Consider the following 17,684-nt stretch of genomic DNA (forward strand, 5'->3'; position numbering starts at 1 on the left):
AATTTTATAGTTTTTTGTTGGACCACAATGATAGCCACTCATTGCTGCATGTGACCTTTGGGCTGCATGTGCAATTTGCCCTGCAAGGGTTCTTGAAATTACCAATAGTATTAACCCTTATATGCACTATATATTTCATACCTTTGTGCTTCCCTTTCTGCTGCAATGATAAATATCATGACCAAAGATAACTTAGGAGAGGAAAATAGTTGCTTTCAGGCTACAGGTTATGGTTCATCTCTCAGGGAAGCAGTGTGGGAACTCAAGAAGGTACTTGAATACATAAATCATAAAAAAGAACCCCTCATGTTTAGCTAGTTTTCTTAGACATCTTAGTGATAGCTTCCTAGGTGTCTTTAATTTCCATAGTGATGTAGGCCCTGCAAAATCAATGGACAATTGAGACAAGCCTCCACAGACTTGCCCGTAGGCCAATTTGACCTGGGCAATCCCTTGCCTGATGCTCTCTTTTAGGTGACTCTAGTAAGGTCAAATTGACAATGAAAGCTAAGTAGGGCACATATCTATGATAGAATAATGTGTATATTAGGTACATTAAAAATTGACAACAATAAATATAATAATTTACAATAACATATTCATGTGAATGTGGTCTATTGGAATCTTCTTGTCATCATTGTAATGATGTCAGATAATTCAATGCCTATATATGAGGTGAAATGAAGTAAGAGATACAAGGCCATCTTGAATACTCACATGACAATCTTTCTGAGGTAGACATCTGTACACCTAGTCTTGTAGCCAAGAGGGCAACAAAGTGATATACACATGGGTAGTATGTTCAAAGTAAACACAGGACAGAAGAATGAATTATGGCCAATGCAAGGTGGTATAAAATTTTATACTTTACTCAGAACTCTTGGTTAAGGGATACTGCTAGAGTAGAAGATGAATCAACAACATTCTGGATTTCTTAAAATCAAGATCTGAGGGATCTCATCAAACATCTTTTCCTCTTGGAAAAAGTATTGAATGATAACTAGAGAATGAAAATACTGTACAGAAATATTCATTTTATTTCCACTGATCTTTGTGAAAAAGTACATTTTACATTATCTTGGCTCATATGATTTTTAATGTAATGTATATAAGGCAAGAGAAAAAGACATCAAAAATTAAGGACACATGGGAATAGAAAAGGCCTTCTCACTCTGGGTTTTTGCCAGCAGAAGTTCAGCATTCCAGCACAATTAACATTTATTTTGAATACTTCTTTAAGAGAGAAAATAATTCCTCATCCAAGATGTTTCAAATAAGATTTTTATTAAATTCAGTGGATATATAAAAGGCCTAAGCACATGCTTTAAGTGTGACCTATCTCCTCTCCCAGATACAAACCTTTCGTTTTTCTAATAAGATCACAAGAAAAACTCTTTGCAGTAAAAGACATGTTTCAACACTGTTATAAAGCCCTGTGACTCATGGTTTCACTTTATGGGATTGCAATTCTTTCTAAGGTACTTTTCATTAAGCAAATTCAGAAAAAGAGTTGGGGGATAAATAATTTCTTAACAACCTTTCAAGATTTAACTTTAGATTCACCAAAATTGTATTCTAAATTTATATATATATATATATATATATATATATATATATATATATATACTCTGTACACATATATACATCTCTATATGTGTACATATATGTACATATATGTATATATACATCATATACATGTGTGTGTGGCCACAGTTAAGACTGAAGCTTAGCTTTGTTTTGAGAAGCCTGATGAGAATATGTCATTCCTTACATATGTAAGGTTTTTCCGTACTACTTAGAGAAGCCCCTACACAGTTTTACTTATATCTGTTCTTCTCTGGTCCTTTTTTCTTCTATGAATCCCTGTGCCTAGATTCATGTTAAATTTTTTCCTGAATAAACTCTAACTCTGCTTCAGACTGACTTTTCCTGCTGAAATTTTTTCCTTCTTTTTTTTTTTTTTAAAGATATAATGCTGTAGGCCATTTACTTGTTTCTTATCAGCTAGCTCTGTCTTAATTATTAACCCATTTCTATTAATCTAAGTATTTCCACATGGTCTTTTCTTACTGGAGAGAGGGGCTGGCATTCTTCTCTCTATCCTCCATCTTGGATCTCCTCCCTCCTACTTCCTCTTTCCTCCTAGTCTCCTAGTTCCACCTATCTTGTTTTGCTATTGGCCAACAGTGCTTTATTCATTAACCAATAAGAGAAACATATTTACAGAATGACATCTCCCATCATATTCTTTTTTCAGTCTAAAATAAAAAGAAGGGTTTTAACCTTACCATAGCAAATTCTTTCCTATAGTAAGGTTAAGAATAATGGTTTCACCTGAGTTCATTCATATTATTGAAAGAAGTCCTCAAATCAGTATGGGACTTTTTTGTTGTTAGGGTTCCATTGCCACCACACTTGGGAAATTGGATCTGCTCTGAGACTAAAAACTTGCCTCTCTGATTTGTTTGCAGTACTGTTTTTCCTCCTCTTTTTGGGAAGTTCTATTCCTCTGGTGGATAAAGAATATGATAAACTTATACCAGATAAAAACCTATGTGATGGAATGAAGCTTAAACAGAATAAGCTAAACTATGTTCAATTTACAAAGAACAACAAACAAACAAATATTTATGAGTAGGACACAAAATTCTTCATTCCTTCACATCTCTTAACTGAGCATTTTAACTGAATTATATCCAATAGTTGCAAACAGAATAGAAAGTAAGTATAATCATTTTGCCTACCACATCCAAATGCATGTTTAGTTAGCTAAAAGAGTACAGAGTGTTTTTCTTCTTTCTTCTGATGATGTTAATTAAAATCATTCGTTATTATTTTGCTGGGTCTCCAAAGAAAAAACAAGTGTGATTGGTGTGAGAGCATGTAATTCTGTCATGAGACACACTATCTAGATGACTGGTCTAGACTCTCATCATTCTTTCTTGTATAGAACATGAAGCACTGAAGACATTGTATATGGCTTTTAAGACCTTTAAGATTCTATATGTTTGTATATATTTCTCAATGACACAACGGTTATAGATGTAGATTTTACATAGTAGTAGTGTAATAGTTCCTTTTTAAAAGGGCTGTAGCAATGTATAAAATTAATCCTAGATTAGATATGATCTTAACTGAGAGGAACAGGGTCACCAACAACTAGGCCTCTTGCCATCCCTATTCCTGGCAAACATCTTAGAAACCATAACTTTTATGTGATATGATGACATCATTTTCACTTATAGGTATCCTTGATTAAGGGCATGACCTGTTCTCCTCGCATTGTATACTTTTACCTGTTTTGTCAAAAATAAGGTGTTCATAGGTGTGTTGGTTAATGTCAGGATTTTTTATTTAATTCCATTGGTCTACTTGTGTGCCAATACCAGGCTGTTTTCAGGACTATAGCTCTGTAGTAGATTTTAAAGCCTAAAATGGTGATGCCTCCTGAAGTTGCATCAGAGTACAGGGTTGTTTTTGTTTATCCTTGGTCTTTTGTTTTTCCATGTAAAGTTGATTATTATCCTTTCAAGGTTTGTGAAGAATTGTGCTGGGATTTTGATGGGGATTGCATTTAATCTGTACATTGCTCTCAGCAAGATTGCCGTTTTTACTATGTTTATCCTACCTATCCGAGAGCATGGGAGATCTTTCCATATCCTGGTAGTTTCTTTAATTTCTTTCTTTAAAGAAAAGACACAAAGTTCGTGCTATATATGTCTTTCACTAGCTTGGTAAGTGTTACCCCAAGATACTTTATGTTGTTTGTGACTACTGTAAATGGTGATGTTTCTCTGATTTGTTTCTCAGCCTCTTTATTGTCTGTATGTGTCAGAGCTTTTTTTTTTTTTTTTTTTTTTTTTTTTTTTTTTTTTGTATTTATGTTGTATCCTGCTAGTTTGTTGAAGGTGTTTATCAGCTGTAGGGGTTCCCTGGTAGAGTTTTTTGGTTTGCTTATATAAACTGTCTGCAAATAGTGACAGTTTGAGTTCTTCGTTCCAATTTGGATCCCCTTGAACTCCTTTTGTTGTCTTATTGCTTTAGCTGGAAATTTAAGTACAATATTGAAGAGATATGGCAAGATAGAGCAGCCTTGTCTTGTTCTTGATTTTAGAGGAATCACCTTAAGCTTCTCTCATTCAGGTTGATGTTTGGTTGTTGGATCACTGTATATTGCTCTTATTATGTTTAGGTATGTTCCTGTTATCCCTGATCTCTCCAAAAACTTTATCATGAAAGGGTGTTGAATTTTATCAAAGGCTTTTTCAGCATCGAGGGAGATGATCATGTGGTTTTTCTTTTTCAGTTTGTTTATATGGTGGATCACATTGATAGATTTTCATATGTTAAACCATCCCTGCAGCCCAGCGATAAAGCCTACTTGGCCATGGTGGATGATATATATATATATTGATATATATCAATATATATATATCAATGTAACAATGTAACAGTCAGAGGGCAATTAAGAGGGATGAAATCTCTTTATTATTTTTTCAATCATTTGTCTTCCAGGATAAAACTGAATTCATCATGTTTGGTGTCAAGTATCCCTTGCTACTTAGCTATCTCAATGGTCTTACTTAGTTTATAAGGTTGTTCTCTCAATAAGCCTATATCTTGTTATTTCATTATTAGTAGTTGTTCAGTGAGATTTAGAATTCTTCCTGGATATACTTCCTCAGTGCTAAGATTGGAGACTTATGCCACCCTACCTTGTGTTTCATGTTGGTGCCATAAATCCAAACTTAAGTGCTCATACTTTTACAGCAACCACATTACTGGTTAAGCATATACAAATAACTTAGTGATGATTTTTATAATTGTAGTTTAATTAGATATTAGGGAAATATTAGATTCAACTTCACATGGCAGAAAACCCTAATGGGCATTAACTTAAATACAAGGGAATTCAATGTATTTCTTTTATTTAAGAGCCTGAATGTAAGTTGTCCCAGCCATGATGACTTTCACACGATGTTTGCTGAGACTAGCGTCTATAGTTTATCAATTTATTATCCTTCATGTTTGCTGTTGGTCCATATGATACAAGGTCATTATACCCCTATTCCCAGCACACTGATGGAGAAATATGAGTTCATCTTTTCCTAGAATTCCTTATAAGTAGGCTCTATATTTTAGGAAGCGGTTGATTGTAGAACCTGAGGACAAGTTGCTTTACACAGTTAGCTTTTATTATCCAGATTGTTGCTTTAAACAAGTTCTTCACAAAGCTCATTTGAAACATGATTTATGTAAACATTTTACAAGTTAAGTTTGGTAATCTAAATCTTTAAAGTAACTTCTGGGTTGTTAATTTCTAGTTCACTCTTCTGTGAACATCAAGATTTTACTTACAAACATCCAATGTTTGATTCTGCAGAGAGTACCAAGAGTTCTGATGGAAAAAATTGAATTGTGGAAAAAAAATCTTATCAGCTGTTATACAACATGGCCTCATGACCATCCAACAAGCAGTTACAGTATCTGTTTGAAGACTTTAAATCTAACATGCTCTAATTTCAGTATAAACATTTCTCTATCCAGTTTCCCAAGAGAAGCAAAAGTGAGGGTGACATATTCAGCATGATCATAGAAACTGCTGACCTGCACAAGGAGGAGCTCATGAACTCCAGTCTGACAACTGGCAAATGAGCATAGGACTGACCCAGACTCCCTGAACATGGGTGCTAGTTAGGAGGACTGGGCAGTCTATGAGGCCTCTGGTAATGGATCAGTATTTATCCCTAGGATACAAATAGACTTTGGGAGCCGATTCCACATAGAGAGATAGATACTCCCTCAACCTAGACACATGGGGGAGGGCCTGGGCCCTGCTCCAAATGATATGATAAACTTTAAAGACTCCCATGGAAGTCTGCTCCTTGGGGAGCAGAAAGGGGACAGTATGGGGGTTGGTGGGCAAATAGAGAAGGATGGGAGGATTCGGGAACCGGGATTGACATGTAAAACAATCTTGTTTCAAATTTAAATAAAACATTATAAAAATATATGCATATATATATATATATATGACAGAAGTCTACAGAATTGCCAATCTTATAAAAATTTAAACATTTTTACATATAATTAATAAAAATGTATTTTATAGGCTGTTTCTTTTTTCTTCATGATTTTTCAGTGTGAGGGGAAGTTAGTTTTGAAACCATTGGGATAGATATTGAGATCTTGTGAAAATAATATTTAAAATTGTTATTTTTTATTATTTAAATTTTAGTAAGGGAAATTTATTATTATTCTACATATTCTTTTAAAAAAGATTATAAACATGCCCTTGATACAGGGTAAGAATTTCAAAATATAGAAATGTTTGTATGTGTTTCATATAGGTGAAATACTGCTACCTTGGAGATCAAATATCAATGAATAAAATGCATTTCTGCTATAGAATAAAGTAGCAAAAATATATGAATAATATGGATTTAAGGAAAATAGTCCATCATTATGGGTATGGCAGTATTTATGGCGTTTTTCATGAGAACAGATAAGAACTATGGTAAGAATGAGAAATCTGAGTATCTCTGTTTCATAATTGCTAGAGAAACCAATGTGTTTTTCAAAGTGACTGCTTAAATAAAGGCATTGATGTTTTTAGAGGATGGAGAAGGGGAAGTAAAGAGAGACAGAGTGTATGGCAGAAATAGGATATTTCTGTGCTTTCTGATCTTAAAGTAGAATCTTATTGTCGAAACCCAGAAAGGAGAAATCCTTGAGATGACCAGTTTCCTAACAGGAATTTTTCATGGATGCCAAAGCTGATATCCACATCAATAGGCTAGGGTTGATTGATCTCAAAGCTTCCCATAGTTTATCTCTAAGGAATATGCCTGGCCCTAGTGAATACTGTGAAAGACTTGATTTATGAGGGCTGTCCCAAAAGTAAGAGCACACATTCCTCTTCATCCCTGTTACTCCTTCCTCACAATTCTGAATTTTGTTTGTGTCGTTTTTTGTAATGATCTCTATCTGTTGCAAAGAGAAGTTTCCTTGATGCAGATTACATTTATCTGTGGGCATGAGGGCAAACATTCAGATTGTTGTTAGTGATTCTGCTGTTTAAGTAAAGTCCTTCTCTGAGATCAAGGCCATCACTAGCGATAAGTAGTTGGGACAGAATACTTAACTTTTCCTTTTAGTTACTTCGCAACAAAAGATTCTCAGACCCAGAATAAAATTTATTATCATAAAGAAAAATACAGGTGAAAAGCTGTATACAATAGCACTGCTTCCTTTTCCTCATTTCAGCTCCTTTAATATATATCAATCCATGGGTTTCCAAAAACTTTTTATAACATTGGAAGTGGTGGCGGAATAAGAGAGGAAATAAGGTTGGAATAGTGGATATACATGACTAGAATGCTTACATGTATGCGTGATTGTTCCAAACTATGTAAAAATTATGTTCAACAAGTATCAAATTTCATAACCCAAAATGATAAAGTAAATAAAATGTATCATCCCCTTTCCATGCACTTTCCACTTAGAATTGTGTGTTTGTGTATGTGTGTGTGTGTGTGTGTGTGTGTGTGTGTGTGTGTGTTGACATGTGTACTGTGTATGGACTGACCCACATAAAATAAAGGTTATGTTATCTGGATAAAAATAATTTATGCTGTTGTGGTATCAAAAATAATAAATGCCTGCTCTAGCAGTTTCTGTGTCTTACTAGTTTTTTAAAATATTTATTTATTTTACATCCTTGCCACAGTTTTGCTTCCCTTCTCTCCTCACAGCCCCTCCTTCCCCCATTTTTTCTACCACTCAATCCCCTCCTCCCTTTCTTTTCAGGAAAGAGCAGTCCTCCCAGTAAGACTCAGCACCTCTCTATGTATTAAGGCTGAGTAAGGTATCCCAGTATGAGGAATAGGTTTCAAAAGCCAACAAAAGATTCAGAGGCCATTCCTGCTGTTAAGAGTCCCACAAGACCAACCTACACAACTGTAACATATGCATAGTAATTAGGTAAGTCCCATGCAGGCTCCTGGGTTGTTTGTTCAGTCTCAGTGAACCCCTATTGGCCCATGTTACTCAATTCTGTGGGTTTTCTTGTGATGCCCTTTGACCCCTCTGGCTTCTACATTGCTCTCTCCTCCTTTTGTACAGGATTCTCCAAGGTCTGCCTGACATTTAGCTGTGGGTCTGTATCTGTTTCCATCACTTTCTGGAAGAAGCCTTTCTGATCACATTTGGGCCAGGCACAGATCTCTAAATATAGCAGAATATTGTGAGACATCACTACAATGAGATTCCCTCCCCCAATCTGTTTGGTTCTATCCTAGGTATTTATCTTATGAGTTCTAAACAAGTAAAGCACAGGAGGGTAAAGTATATACACATCCCAGTGTTGCAAATCCACAAAGAAAATATATTTGTGTCTTTGCCTTACTAAAATTGACACTGTTAAATATTCATGACAGAGACCCATTTGCCACTCTACCCCCTGCTGGTACAAAATATGTGTATAAATATTAAGTTTATGCATAATTATACAAAAGCACATACTCTCCAGAGGTTAAGTATGCTAACATAAGTAAGGTCTTACACTTCTGTAGATTTTACTAACTGAATTTAAATCATAGGAAGGTTGTAAACATCAAGGAAGAACATAGTACTTCACAGTGGCCCAAAGGAACATAACTAGACATGTTCAGAGCATGCTAAGGATGAACAAGTTACTGGGGAAGATTTTTAAGTATGCTTGGCTCTAAAGTGAATCATTTAGAAGTTATATTTCAATCTGAAATACACAGCCTAATGCAACTGGTTACATTGAAACTGGTTTTTTAAGGATGTGATGAATTCAAAGGATGTGTGTATTCAAAAAAATTCAATCTATCTAAAAACAGACCGGGCATAGGAAAACAACCAGTAAGAGCAAAACAACCAAACAAACTTAAAATGAAACTAAACACCCTATCTACATCCCTGTGTCTCTGGATCTTGGTAAGTAAATTCAATTGTTCATTATCTTTTATTTTTTTTTTTCTTTAAGACATGTCTACTCACACTGTGTATCATGGTGGTAAAAATAATGTTTATTTTGCTTTTTAAAAGTCAGTTTAGAAGCAATCTTATTTTACATATCAATCCCAGTTGCCTCTCTCTCCCATTCCCCCATTTGCCCCACTGACTACACCTATCCCAACCCATCCACTCCCCAGGGAGGGTGAGGCCTTCCATGGAGGAATCATCAAAGTCTGTCTTATCATTTGGGAGAGGGCCTAGGCCCTCCTTTGTGTATCTGGGCTGAAAGAGTATCCCTCCATTGAGAATGGGCTCCCAAAGTCCATTTGTGCACTAGGGATAAATACTGGTTCCACAGACTGCCCAGGTCTCCTAACTGGCACCCACATTCAGAGGGCTTGGTTTGGTCCAATGTTTCTTCCCCAGTTTTAAGATTGGGGTCCATGTGCTCTCACTTGGTCAGATCAGCTATTTCTGTGGGTTTTCCTGGCATGGTCTTGACCCCCTTGCTCCTCCCTCCTACCTCTCTACAACTGGATTCGTTGGAGATTCAATGGTAGAATTCCCACCTCCCAGTTCTTTGGCTTTTCAATGAAATATGTTCTCTTACATGAAGAAAGAAGCAACATTTCTTCTTCCTTTTGACACTTGGTCTTATATGTTCATACAACCACATGTGTCACAGTAAGAACTCTTACTTAGGTGAAATATTCTAAGTATTATAGGGAGGAGATAGACAGACTGTTAGCCTGTACCTCTTTGCTATGTTCTCTGAAAGTATCAGTTTGGCCAAACACAGGATAAGCTGCTTGAGGGGGATTCACAATCTGTTTGTGGAACCAGTTTGCTTAGTAAATATTTATTCAGAAAATCAAAGGGAAAAACACACATTCTAATAGGCAACAAGTAGATGTAGATTCCCTTATCTGTTTAGGAGAATTTCATCTGATTTGGGCACTCACTCCTATAAAAGTTTGGGATGTACTTTAACAACATTGATTCTGAGTACCCAGTAAAATTAACAAACCAACAGACCAATAGATTTCAGGTCACCAGTGGATAGCTTATTTGGATTCTCAAGTAATTATTTATGAAGAAAGTGATAACTGAACTTTAGCTACATGCATTCCTTCCAAGTATTCCCACGATCTGCATGAATTTGGTCTTCTCTGGTATTCTCAAACCCTGGTCGTAGTTAACACTTTTCAAGGGGTGATAAGAGTTTGTTCACTGATGTGCTAGCCACAAAAAGCATTATATTTGAGGGTTGGACTTCTCATAGTTCAGCTATTAGTTAGAAAGTTAATTTGTTTTAACATCTGGCGTTTAAAACCTAAAATTTAGATATTTTGTCTTTTATAATGTAATCACTTCAACCTACTAATATTTCCCTTTTAATTACAAATATTAGGGTGATTATGTAGACATAGAATAATAAATACTAATTCATTTTCACATGGGCCAGACAGTACCAGTCAATATTCTATGTAATTTCTGTTGTAAAACCTATTGTAACTTATTTTACAACCCATCATTTGGTTTGACCTGAAGACATGAAAAGTGTGTATAACATGAATTTCTTTTGGTGTAACTCTTCATAAACTCAGGTGGATCAATTATATAGTGTTGCTCCAAATTTCTTTAGATCAATATGTATTTATATTTATATTTATATAATATAATTTTATTTGTATAAATGTTAAAATCGTTACTTTTTTGTTCTCTCTAATTTATCATTATTTAATAACCCTTTTAATACTTGGTGAAGACTGTTGCTCTATAATCTACCTTTTAAGATATTAATATAGTCAAAATGGCTTAGCTATGTTTATTAAAGCAACACTTTTTTCATATTTTTTATGAACAAGCTATGTGTTTGCTTAATTTTAAAGTGTATCTCTTGTACATGGTATACTGTTGAGTCCAGATTGGTTCTCAGTATCATTTCTCATAGATCTCATATTTGACTCTGAAGTAAAAACATATATACTTAGTATAGTTTGTGATATGTTTGTGCTTAAATACACCTATTGATACATGCTATGACTGGTGATTTTTCTTTGTTATTCTTTTGCTTCATCTCTAATCTCTATTTCTAATCTGCCACTTAGTTTCTTTCCCTTCCATTTTGTTTTCTCTGTTGGATATAAGCTTTATTTTGTGACATTATTTAATGATATTCCAGGAATAGCAATGCATCCTTAATTATCAAGTCTATTCAGAATTAAATAGACTATGTAGTAGCTCTAAGTAAGGATTTTCTGAAGTTGCTGGACTCAAGGTAAAAATAATCACTCTGTGTAATTTTATAGACTTTAAAAGAGTTTTATATAACTTTTAAAGTTTTAAAAAATCTTTTGAAATTAAACTATAATTATATTATTTTCCCACTCCCCCTTCCTCCCTCTAAGCTTCCTATGCAGGGCCCTATCTGATACCTACTTGATAGTATCAAATAAAATGATAAGACACATAAACTTCACATTAATAAAGTTTGATGAATTAATAGTTATAGAAAATATATACTCTTTTATTTTGTCAAATTTAACCAGTTGTAATTTCTTCAATTCATTGTTATTGTCATGCAAAGTAAATGCTTTGTCATCTAATGAGAAATGCAAAATTTCTTTTTTTTTAAATTTTTTATTTGAATTTGAAACAAGATTGTTTTTCATGTCAATCCAAGTTCCCTCATCCTTCCATCCTCCCCTATCATCCCCACCAAACACCATCCCATTCCCTTTCTGTTCCCTAGGGAGGGTGAGGCCTTTCATGGGAAATCTTCAAAGTCCATCATATCATTTGGGGCAGGGCCTAGGCCTTCTGCATGTGTTTAGGCTAAGAAAGTATCCCTCTATGTGGGATGGTCTCCCAATGTCCATTCATATAGTAGGGATAAATACTGAACCATTACTAGAGGCCCCATAGAGTGCCCAGTCCTCCTATCTAACACCCATGTTCAGGGGGTCTGGGTCAGTCCTATGTTGGCTTTCCAGCTATCAGACTGGGGTGCATAAACTGACCTTGTCCAGATCAGCTGATTCTGTGGGTTTCTCCAGCCTGGTCTTGATCCCTTTGTTCATTACTCCTCCATCTCTGCAACTGGATTCCAGGAGTTCACCTAGTGTTTAGCAGTGGGTGTCTGCTTCTGCTCCCATCCTAGATGCCCCTCACCTGAAGCATGGTTGGAGAAAATGTGGTACATTTACACAATGGAGTACTACTCAGTAAATTTTTATAGTAATAGTATGTCACAGTTTTCTTGCATTCTTACCTTATAAATTAATGAGCCAAGAAACAATTCATCATCAATCCATATCAAAAATTTTACTTATTTGATCAAGGTACATAGACTATAATACTGTTGTACACCATTTTGTGAAGTTATGCTTTTCAATATTCCCCAATTATCATAAAAAGGACCAATTTACATTCTTTAAAGCAATAAGCTAACTATGAGGATATAAACTTAGATTTATTTTTATCTAGAATGTATAATGTTGTCCTACTTTGTTCAGCAGATGTGCCTTGGAATTCACAATGTGCTACATGATGTAATATTGAGACCCCAGAATCCATGTTCTTGAAATAGTCTGGCTAATTACAATGAAGTAAAACATAAGCCAACCCACAGATGCACTATCCATTCCACGAGAGAACATGAATGCATGCAGAGATGGCACTAGAAGGAGAATCATACCTAGGCAGGTTTCTAGAAGAGGCTTGGAATTTTATCATATCATTTTGAAGAACGAAGAGAAAGAACAAGAGAAGGAAGAGAAGGTGGCCTTAAATATTGCACGTGATTTTATTTTTTTAAACTTGTTTAAACTCCTTTATACCTTGTGGCCTGTGTGATTATTTATTTCAGTCAGTTTTATGCTGCTTGTGTCTGATTCCTCATGGAATTGTGAATTTGTTGAACATAGTAATGTTCATTCACAAGGTTTTTTTATTTTTTATTTTTGTATCGTAAATTTTGGTTATATTTATAAAACTTACTTTTCTCCTATGGAATCCAGTATGTCCATTTAAAATCACACAAGCTTCATTTCTTGCCAGCTTGTGGAAGTAAGTCAGTGAGGACTCAATAGTAGAGATTGTTCCATGCACCTGACATCCATTTGCAATCCTGGTTTGGAGAAATGCTACTTCCTCTTTAGACTTGGAAGACCCCTTCACATCAGTCAATATGACGTTACAGTCACTTTCACAGGATTGTTGAGAAAAGGAAATCAGTGTTATAGTAGGTTCACAGTACATTAGCTAGATGGTATAGGTGTTGTGCTCAACTTGATTTTCTGTTTCCCCTTAGTGTTCATCGCTACAAGGCATTCTACCTGCACTTCTCTTCTCCATGGGATAGAAAGTACTCCATTCCATGGAGAATTCTGAATTATGTTAGGTCCTATAGTTGTTACAAGGTTTGGAGACCAGTAGTAATTACAGCAGTATAAAGTCAGAGATATTGATATCTTCTAAGGGAACGTTCTGCTAAACAAATTTATAATTACCTGAAATGATCACCCTATTAGAGTTTCCATAAACTATATATTGAAGGATTTTAATATGTATTGAGTTGTCTCAGATAGGAAAACCCTATGCACTTATTTAATAATTTTGGTATTTTTTACAGTTTTTAGACAATATCACTACTAATTATTTCCCTGACTTTGGATTACTGAAAGATATACCTTTATAGGTCTATTTTTTTTGTTATTTAATTTGGTAATTTTTGTAATACTTTATTTTTTTCATTCTTTTTGGTAAATGAATTTGGTTATTTATTATTTCATGGAAGTTATACTAATGATTAATATAATGGAAGGCATTTTCCTATTAATTATTCATTATGTGACCTTTTGTCACTGGCAGAATTTAAAAATATCTATGAATTATACATCAGTACTCTAGGTGAGTTACTATGGTATTATTTTGTGGATATGTGCATGTGGGTGTGTACATGCAGCCTGTTTTCTAGTAAATGTGCACAAGAGTGCTAGTGCACATGGAGGCCAGAGAAGACCCTAGTATCCTTCTTAAGGTTCTATCTACAGGTTCTTTTGAGGGAGGGTTTCTCATTTATTTTAAAATTCTCTAGGAGGGTAGGCTGGCTGGCAAGTGACCCCCAGATATCCACCCATCTCTGCATCTCCAATGCTAGGATTTCAATGCCACCATTTACTTATTTGTTCTGATAGTGTGAGATGGACATCCACTCTGGAAACTCCTTAGGAAATGACAGTAAACTATCTGTCAGAGGTATTCTGGGGAAGTGCAACCTACTCTGATTACTTAATTTTCTAGCTTCCTGACCTAAAGACAGGACCACCAAGCCTGACCTCCTCCTACTGACTCTAATATCAGAGTCTAAAAAGACCTAATACAAAGGAGCTACTAAGGAATCATGACTCAACCCTCAAGTCATCTCATTACTGCATTATTTCCCTTTAGTTACCTCCATTTTTGCCCCGGCTTCCTCTGAAAGTGGAATTTAATCTGCTCCCTTTTATGTAACTGCCTTGTAAGTTAAAATAACTTACATTAAGTCATCTCAAGTCTCCTTAATTTCCTGTGAGAATAAGTATGACTTTTTCAATTTTGATGAGTAATATGAGACACAGCTTATAGCCAGTAAATTCTACAGCAATATTCGAACTTCCTCTGATTTATATTTTAGTTTTGTAATAATATACTCTAGCAAGCTATATGACACTTTCATTACTGCTGTCATGCTTGAGGTTAAAGATGAAGTTTGAATGCCATAAAATGTCTTTGGGAAAAAAAAAGGCAGTGCATGTATTGTGATTTTAAGTTTTATGTTTTCTCCAAAACATTGTAAATAGATTTCAGAGGATTTGAACAAAAGGATTTTATTCTTCTGACAAGTAGGATATACATGTAAACTTAACATCAATGCTTGTTGTATGATACTTACTAATATCACACAGAAAATCAGAAATATTGAAACACTTTTGCAGAAATTTAACCAAGTCAATATTTCTCTCAGTGGTAGAATTATTTTTGTAATATCTCTGTGCTGAGGGGGCATATGTATGTATGAGCGATTACATAAATCTTTTCCCCTTCGAAAAATAATATTGTATTGTGAATATCCCTGTTTCTCAAAGTAGTTAGGACTGAGAATTTAGTATCTCACTCGGTCTTAGTGAAGAGGTATGTGTTTCATTTCTGGTCTATGGATTCTACTTCTAATCCTTATTCCTCAATTCAAAAGAAAAGTGTAGCCTTGCTCTCTCTCTGTGTTGTGTATTGTACATCTTCAAAAGTTTGAACCACATTTAGAAAGGGAACAATAAGTATGAGATATAACTGACAGTATATATATATATATATATATATGCATATATATATATATAGTCAAGTAATAAATTACATAGTAGATAGTTAAGTAATAGCAAGCAAAAATTAAACACAAAGAAGAAATGTCATAAGTATTTATTTGAATGAGTTGTAGTCAAACTCGGGAAAACAGAATTCTTCATGACTTGACCCTTTTCACATTTATCCATACATATGCTCAAATGTATGTCATCTTAAAATATATTTGTGTATCTTTGCTTTGATGTATTTGCCATCACCACTCTCTGGTGGCATCCTTTTATTTTAAAGGAGAAGTGCTGTAAATAAGGCAATCTTGACTGCTACCTGACTGATAGGAAACATCCAAGGTCACCCTGCTGCTGCTTCCAAGATGTGGCATCTCCTAATTTGCACTCGATGTTGGTATTCCTGGAATGTTTTCATGCACAGAGTAGACTGGTCGCCCTGTCATACACTCTTAGTGATACTTCCATGACAGTTTCCTGGAACATGGAAAGGAGAACTGGGGGCCTTTGCATAAATCATAAGATATTTTTTAGACAATATGAAAGGGAGAAGAAGACTTATTGGGAAAAGAAGGATTTCAGAATGCTAAGAAGGAAGACATGACAGTCATAGTGAACAAGAAGAACTAACAGCCATTGCATATCTGTGAAACTGCTAGAATTGATTAATTATTAAAATAGGCAAAGAAAACACCATAAACTGTTTTGGAATAGGTGAGAATTTATTATGTGTCTGAAAATTTCTCACAGTAACAATTATGGTTGTAGAGCTTATAATTATTGGTGTGGTGGTGATGGTGGTAGTGGTGTGTATGTGTGTTTGTGTGTGTGTGTGTGTGTGTGTGTGTATGTGCTGCTATAAAATGGTGAATAAATTTTCTTAACATATATACAATTTATGGGCTTTTTCTTGGATTTGTAAGAACCTCAATGAAACAGATTAACTCATACATTTTACAGAGACCTCAGAACTCTGTACATTCCCTACACTATAAGAATTTTTAATGCTTTTAATTAAGTTATAGGAAGCAAAACTTTTCTAGTTTTGTAGTATTAGACATATTTTTGAAATAGTCATTTCATTTTGAAGAACAATGATGGTTCATCAGATTCAGTAATTATTTTTGAAAAGCAATTATCGAAATAATGATTAAAATTCCCTTGAATGACTACTTCAAAAAAGACACTAGATTTTATCTAAACAACATCTTGGGTCTTTCAACCATATATCGATCTCTAATATAGTAAACTCCCTGGTAGTGAGACACATGGCATCACCAAAAAGACACACAGGAAAGCATTTAAATCCTTGAAACTCATGGTGATGACTAATTTCATTTGTTAACCTGATTCATTAATTTACTGTACATTTCTAAGTCTACTTGTGTGGGAATACTGCATTGGTTAGCACCTAAACCAGGGTGCTGAACAAATGCAATTACTATCTCACTGTGTGGGTGCCATCCACATAGATGCCTCAAAAGCAAGCACTTGATGAAACAAGGATTTTGAAGGTAGAATTGCCCCATTCTGGCTGGTAGCTGAGCTCCACATGTGTCTTCAGCTCTTCACTGTGAATTACACCTGAGATGTTTCTGGTTTGCAGCTTTTTAGTCTTGAACCTAAAAGCATCTCCAGCTCTAAGATGCAACAATGCACATAATAAGTGCTTTAAGACTGAGAAAGCTCAATAACTTCTTAGCTGTATTAATTACCTTGAAAAGTGGTGCATATGAATAGCTTTGTTATGCAATTCAGTTACTATTGAAATTATGGAAAAATTTTCACTATCACATAAGCAAAGGTATATACTACACCTGTAATGTAGTTCATAATATTGGGATTTCATTGTACATATTTTCAGGAGAATAATAATTACAGAGAACTAGCTAAGGGGACAAATGCTTGGACAAGGAAATTTAGAGTTGTTTTATTTTTTAATTCAGCTATAAGAACAGGGCCTGCTTTACACACTGCTTGTGTTTGTGCCTTGGTTTTGAACCTTTTATATTCCTGGAGAGGAGGGACAGGGAGCCAAGTCAAGTCAACCAGCATGATTTAATTCTTTTGGAATTAACTCTGTCATTAAGGGACACAGGGGGCTTGAGAACTGTGCTTGAATTCTTCTTCACTTCTGTTCAAATTCTTCATGTTTGGCATTAAAGCAGAGTTTCAGGGTTGAAGAATCCTGGTGCTTTTACTTTTGCCATAGAAACATTTATTTCCTCAGAAAAAAATGAATTACTTTAAAGGCTGGGTGTGCTGCTTGCGTTAATATTGGTCTGTACTGGCCGGTCCTTGGGGTTTGACAGGATATGCTCTCAGCTGCAGCCACTAAGAGCATCACTT

This window comes from Phodopus roborovskii, unplaced genomic scaffold (assembly GCF_943737965.1).
Source record: "Phodopus roborovskii unplaced genomic scaffold, PHOROB, whole genome shotgun sequence".
NCBI lineage: Eukaryota > Metazoa > Chordata > Mammalia > Rodentia > Cricetidae > Phodopus > Phodopus roborovskii.